Below are 7339 nucleotides of genomic sequence, written 5' to 3'. Positions count from 1 at the left end.
CGGGGGTGAGCTGTCCCTGCCAGACCGTTGGACGACGTCACCTACTCATTTCACTGCAAGTCTCCCTTACTGCCGCATCATTCCCTACAGATCCGCTGCCGCCATTTCCGTTATATCGCCACTTCTCCCCGACTGGACGCTTCTCACGTGTCCATTACCCGTTTTGCTTGCCACGACCAACACTTTCCAAATTTGACTAGACCATCTGACTGGTTGTGGTGGCCAGTTGAATGGCTACCCGACTTCTCAACCCATTCATTTCCACACTTGCAAACATTTCAAAGCATAGTTCATGTAATTCGATGAAAAAAAGGGTGAGGCACTTACCTGTGCGGCCGCGACGTTATTTTTAGGTTTCAGGATGAGGGTGATTGGATTTTCTTGTTGCTGCTTCGTGCACAGGCACGGGGGTTCCTCCTCGCAGATTGCTGTTGGTTGCAACGCTTATTACCTGTCTGCGGATGGTGCATGTGCCCGCTCTATGTGTTGCAGGCGCCTTGATGGTGTGCACTCTAGCTGGATGAACTGCTATGGGATTCCTGTAGGATGTCCTGTAGCAGTTTCTCCTCCTCGGGTGCATGCTGAAACGGTGGAGATGGTGGCATCACGCTCACGATCAGAGGACCCTTGGACGGCTTTGACAAGTAGTGCATGGTATCTCTGCATCTTCTTTTCCCATTTGAGAATCGCTTCTCCTGATAATTCAATGTTCTGATTTGACTGTGCAGGTATCTCCATTGCATGGTAACTGGGGTGGTAGAAGGAGGCGACATCAGTGCGTGATGGAGAAAACATTAACTTGCATGCCTCCGTGTCGGACCTCGGGCATTAGATCTCCCCACACACTCGCTTCTGGGCCGTCCAAAGCTTCTACAGGAAGTTTCCTGTAGAAATACAGAACTTCCTGTAGAAAGTCCTGTAGCTTCCTGTAGGAGGCTAAACTGTGATCAAATCACGCCCAGGCCTTGGAAGAGATGAGTGTTTCCGGAGGGAGTGCTGGTGAGGTCGCCTGGTAGCATAGTAGGGACCCTTGTCTTTGAGTTGAGGGGCCTCTTTTCCTGCATGGAATACCTGCAACCTGCATGCATTGCCACATCTTGAACTTGCTTTCCCTGTTTTTTTTTGTTTATTATTATTATTATTTTTTTTTTTTTTGAAAGACAGTAGGGGCGCCTCCATGAGGTTTTCACCCTTACCATCTACCTTGAGTGCCTCAGAGAGGTTTTCACTCAAGGGTATTTTTCAAACATTTCCAGAAAGACAGCAGGGACGCCTCAATGAGGTTTTCACCCCTACCATCTGCCTTGAGCGCCTCAGAGAGGTTTTCACTCAAGGGTCTTTATTATATATATATATATATATTTTTTTTGAGATCTTTAGGGTATGCCCAAAACAGAGGTAGAACCCTTCTCTATGACCAGCACTGATTTTTCCACAGTTTGGATGAATTCTTGCCTTGAAAGAGGTTTCCTGTAGATCTTTAGTCGATGCCCATTGACAAGCATAGGGATGGCCTCCTCATCAATGGTCCGAATAAGAATAGATCCATTGTCATTACGTTTTTCCACTGCATATGGTCCCAGCCATCTGGTTCTCAGCTTCCCCTTGAAATCCTTATGCCTGGAATCATACAACAGTGCCCAATCTCTCGGCTGAAATTGCTTGTCATGGAGGTGTTGGTCATGCCACACCTTCCTCTGAAGTTGAACCACTTCTGAGTGGAGAAGGGCCTGCATTCGGTGCTCGTCCAATCCATTCAGCTGCAATAACCTTTCTTATTGGGCATGGCTGAGATCCAGGTCCAGCTGAGCTGCCATCCTCAAAGTGTTGTACTCGAACTCAATTGACAGCAAAGCTCTCTTCCCATAGACCAGCTCATAAGGTGTGAAGTCGGTTGTGGTCTTCCACGTGGTGTTGTAAGCCCACGTGGCCTCAACCAGGTGATCTGCCCAATCTTTCCTGCTGCTGCTCACCACTTTAGTCAAGATCCCTTCCAATGCTCTATTGGTGACTTCCACCTGCCCATTTGCTTGAGGATGATAGGGGGTGGAAGTCCTATGCTTGATTTTGTGATGAGCAAGTAGGTCCTCAATTAAGTTGGAGGTGAACTGAATTCCTTGATCGGTGACTAGCTCTCTTGGGTAGCCAAATTTGTAGAAGACGTTCTCTCTTAAGAACTCGGCCACCTTTTCTTCTGTCGCTGCTTTGATTGCCTTGGTTTCTGCCCACTTTGTCAGGTAGTCTATGCACACAATGATGTAAGACCTTTGCCTCGAAGGAGGGTTGATTGGACCCACAAAATCCATACCCCACTTCTCAAATGGCTCAAGAGTCACTTGAGGTTGGAGAGGCATTTCATCCCTTGGAGTCGGTTTCCCCATTCTTTGGCATCGGTCACATTGGCTGATATACCTTCTGACATCTTGATGAAGCGTGGGCCAATAGTAGCCTGCCTGCAGGATTTTGAAGGCAGTCCTTTTGGCTGCAAAATGTCCTCCACAAGGTCCATCATGACAGGTTAGGAGGATATCAAAGACTTCCTCCTCCCTTACACAACGCCTTAAGATCTGATCAGGGCCAAGCTTGAACAGGTTGCCCCCGATCCAAGTGAATGAGGCACTCTTCCGTATGATCCTGCTCTTCTCTCTGGAGGATAGGTGCGGAGGAAACTATGCTGAGACAAGGTAGTTTGCTATATCAGCAAACCATGGAGAGAGTATTGAAATAGCAAACAGATGTTCATCTGGCATCTGGTCATCCACTGTTCCATCCTCTCCTACAGGTAAATCCAATCTAGACAAAAAGTCAGCAACAACATTTTCTTTACTTGGCTTGTCAACAATAGTCAAATCAAACTGCTGCAACAAAAGTAACCATCTAATAATACGAGCATTCACATCCAGTTTATTCATTAAATATCTAATTGCAGCATGATTAGTATGTACAAATGTTTGATATCCAGTGATATAATGTCGAAATTTGTTCAGTGCATGGACCACGGCCAAGAATTCTTTCTCAATTACAGTGTAATTCAGTTCTGCCTTGGATAAGTTTTTGCTGACAAAGTAGATGGCGTATGGAAGTTTTTGTTCAACTTGTCCTAAGGCTACCCCTATGGCTTTGTTCGAGGCATCAGTGTGGATGTGGAAAGGTAGGGCCCAGTTTGGACCTCTCAAGATTGGGGCAGACACCAACTTGTCCTTTAATTCATTCAGAGCCTTCTGACAATTGTCAGTCCATTTAAACTCAACATCTTTTGCCAAGAGGCTAAACAATGGCGAGGCTAGCTTGCTGAAGTCTTTAATGAATCTCCTATAATACCCTGCTAAACCTAAGAAACTTCGAACATCTCTTACCTTCTGAGGAGGTGGAACCTTCTCGATGAGAGAAATTTTGTTAGGATCCACCTGTAACCCTTGGCAAGAAATGGTATGGCCTAGCACGGTCCCTTCAGTCATCAAGAATTCACACTTTTCAGGACTAAGGGACAGGTTCATCTCAATGCACTTGGTTAGGACTTTTCCCAGATTGGACAATGCTTCCTGGAAGCTGGACCCATAAGGAGTGAAGTCATCCATATAGATTTCCACCGAATCATGGACCAGCTTAGAAAAGATGCTCAAGACGGCTCTCTGGAAGGTGGCGGAGCATTGCATAGTCCAAAGGGAAGAACTCGATAAGCAAAGGTACCCCAAGGGCAAGTGAAGGTGGTCTTATCTTGGTCTTCCGAGCTGATTTGGATCTGGTTATACCCGCTAAACCCATCTAGGAAAGAGAAAAACTTCTTCCCTGCCAGGCCATCCAACACTTGATCTATGAAGGGTAGAGGAAAATGGTCTTTCTTGGTGGCCTTGTTCAGTTCTCGGTAGTCCACACAGATCCTCCACTTCCCGTTTTTCTTGGGAACCAACACCAGAGGAGACACCCATTCGCTATCCGAGATGGGGTAGAAGAATCCGACATCCAACAATTTTTGTAATTCCTCCTTGACGATGTCCTTAAGGGCTGGATTCATTCTCCTTTGGGGTTGCCTAACCGGTTTACAGTCTTCTTTGATGTAGATGTGATGGGTACAGACCGAAGGATGGACTCCTTTCATCTCCTTATAGCTCCAAGCAAAAGCATCTAGATGACCGGCCAACAGACTACACAACTCCTTTTCCTGGGAAGGAGATAAGGAGGAGCTGATCTTTAACGTTCTCTCAGGGCCGAACTCCACATTTTTGACTTTGGGAGTGACAGGGTTGGTCACACAAAGGTCCACTAAGGTGCTGGCTTGGGCATCCTCCACCAATTCCTCTAAGGACAATGCACTGGGAGGTGGAGTCTTGATCAAGGTCTCAATCAAATCATCCTTAGTTGGGAGGCCTCCCCTAGTGGTGTCTATGGTGCACAAAGGTGCTGAGTACACCTCATCCTCTTCTCCTTCCTCCAACCAAAGTGGTAAGTCATGCTCTAATAAGGGTTGGGCAGGAGGGTACAGGACTAGCTTCTTGGACATAGGACCATTTTTGATGGTCATGTTTCCTGCACAGCAGCTTATGTAAGCATCTGCAGTGGCCAACCAAGGCCTTCCCAAAATAAGGGGGTATCCAGTAAGCTTTGCCTTTGGTTGCAGAACCAAGAAGTCCGCAGGGTACTCCCAAGAGTCAACAGAGACCAAGACATCCTCTACAATCCCTTCGGGAGTCACGGTGGAGCGATCTGCTAGTTGTAGGACTGTCGAGGTCTTTCTCAAGGAACCCTGAAGGTTGAGTTTGAGCATGGTATCTCTGGTCATCACATTAATGGCAACCCCTAGATCAATCAATGTGTGAGGTATGATGGTGCCATTGATGTGGACATCCACTACAGGACTCCCAGGATCCAGATACTTTGGGCAGATGGCCTGCCCCAACATAAGATCAGACAGTTGTCCTATGACATTGATGGTTGAAGCATCTCTTTTTCGCCTGCCTGGGTGTCTGAAACACTTTTCCTTCACCAGTTTGTTGTATATCGGTACATCTTTGATGGCTTGGAGAAGTGGTATCCTCACACACAACTGTTTGAGTTCTCCCAGAAGCTCATCCTCTTCTGGGTTAGGTTGTGTGGTGGCCATTAGTCTCTCAGGAAAGGGTGGAATGGCCTTTGGTTCACTTTCCTGTTTATCTTCCTCGTCCTCTGGGGGAGGAGGTTGGCGATCCGGAAGAGTCTTTCCAGATCGCAGATTGATCTCCTGGATCTCCACAGCATAGGTAGGGCATGATGTTTCCCCAGTATATACCTGCTGGGCCTGTCTGTTGTTGGGGTTGGGGTTCGGTTGAGCAGGCATTTGGGGTTGCCTTGGAGGAGTAGGAGGTAATGGTTGTGGTTGAGTTGGTGGTGGAGGCAAAATGGCGGGAGGAGTATTGTACTGGGGCCTCCACCCCAATCGAGGTGCATTCCACTGAGGCTGTGGCTGGGCATGTGAATGAAACAAAGGAGTAGTGGGCTGAGTATGGTACTGAGACGGGTAAGACCATGGAGGAGGTATAGACCAGGAAGGATGAACAGGGGGTCCCCAGGAAGGCATAGGAGCAGATTGGTTGGGGTTGTAATAAGCTTGGGGTGTCGCTTGCATCCCCTGTTGGTAAGGTCTGGGTCCATGTGGCCTCCTTGGTTGAGGAAATAGAGAGGTTCAGTGGGTGCTTCTGTCCCTTGATACATGGCTTTAAGCCCAGGTAAGGTTGGACATTGGTTTGTGGGGTGGTCCTCCTCACAGACAAAACATGCCTCAACTGAATGTAATGGGCACTCATTCTTAGGGTGTTTCCTTGTACACCTAGGGCAGAAGATAGCCAAAGCCCTCTCAGCTTCCTCTTTCTTCTGCTGGATTCGGAATGTATCAAGTTGCATGGCTATGGTCTGTCTCACCTCACTCTTGAGGTCCTCTAATTGATTTGCAAACTCATGTTTGGAGAAAGGAATACCAGCTGAGAGGAGGTTTCCTCTACCTCTTTTTCGGGCTGCCCTAGAGTGGTTTCTAAACACAGTCTTTATGTCCTCATAAGGTAGTTGGTAAATATCTCCTCCAGCTAGCATGTGAAGGGTATCTAAGAGGTCTTTAGGGACTCCTCGGAGCAGGACCAACTTAAGAGATTCAGGGTCAAGTGTGCACCTGGCCCGTTTATAGCTGAGTTGGAACCTTTCCTCGTAATCTTCTAAAGACTCATCATTCCCCATGGTCATCCGAAAGATTTCTCCCTTGGTTTCCTTGGACCTACAGTAGTCCCGGTATTTGGTATTGAAAGCTTGCTGCATCTGGGCCCAAGTGGTGATACTGTTCCCAGGTAAGCCCATGAACCAACGCAATGCTGCATCCTTAAGGGTAGAGGGGAAGAGTTTCAGTTTTTGATCATCCTCGGTATAGTCATAGGTTCGACAAAGGACGACAAACTCAAACAGGAAGGTATCAGGGTCTTCAGTAGTCAGTCCATGGAAGTGAGGTAAAGCAGAGGGGCTGATGTTCTTCATTTTCATGTCTCCATTGGTCTCTCGGATGGGGAAGGCACCTTCAATTCTCTCATCTTCTCCCCTATTGTCAGCCATAGCTTCAGATGGAGTGTTCTCTAACTCTTATTCTGCTATAGAATCTTCGTATATCTCAGGAGGTTCACCTATAGGTTCTTCTGGATCACTGCCACCAAAGAAGAGAGAAGGGTGACTCAGTGATGTGGTGGGGGTGTTGGGTAAGAATTTGCCTGTTTTATCTCGATTTCTACGAGGCATGAAATGAAAGGACTTCTGATTGCTTTTGTTTTTTTCTGGTACCTGCAAAAATAGATTGAACTGCAACTACTATCTTGCTGAAATGGAAATGCGGAATTGAAATGAAAGCATGAAAGAACTAATCTATTTTGCTCAAATGAAATTGCAGGAATGAAATGCTAGGCTATGCTTGCGGAATTGAAATGCTAATCTACGCTTGCAGAAATGAAATTGCGGAATTGAAACGTTAATCTATGAAAGCAGGAAAGGCCTATGCTACTTTTGCAGAAAGGGAATTGCAGAGTGGAAATGAAATACTACTTAGCAGAAGGCGAGAGTAGGAAAGTAGAAGAAAAGCAACAATCACTAATACTCTGACGTCTCCCCGGCAACGGCGCCAAAAAGGATGGTGGACTCCAGTATTGTAGCAATAATGCTACAACTCCTGGAGCTCCCTTCTTTAGTTTTATCAACCCGGTAGTTCGTAACAAACTTGGAAGCGACGGTGCTGTATGCACAAGTACTAGCTCTTGCCGCAACTGTCACTTGCTCAGCTGGCCCAAGTTCGCTAGGGGCTCAAGCCAACTTCTATGAGCTCTTAGAAGAAGCT

The sequence above is a fragment of the Pinus tabuliformis genome, chromosome 4_1 (genome assembly GCF_031772625.1).
Source record: "Pinus tabuliformis cultivar Carrire ecotype Pingquan chromosome 4_1, CPIR1, whole genome shotgun sequence".
Classification (NCBI taxonomy): domain Eukaryota; kingdom Viridiplantae; phylum Streptophyta; class Pinopsida; order Pinales; family Pinaceae; genus Pinus; species Pinus tabuliformis.
This window is presented reverse-complemented; position numbering follows the sequence as displayed.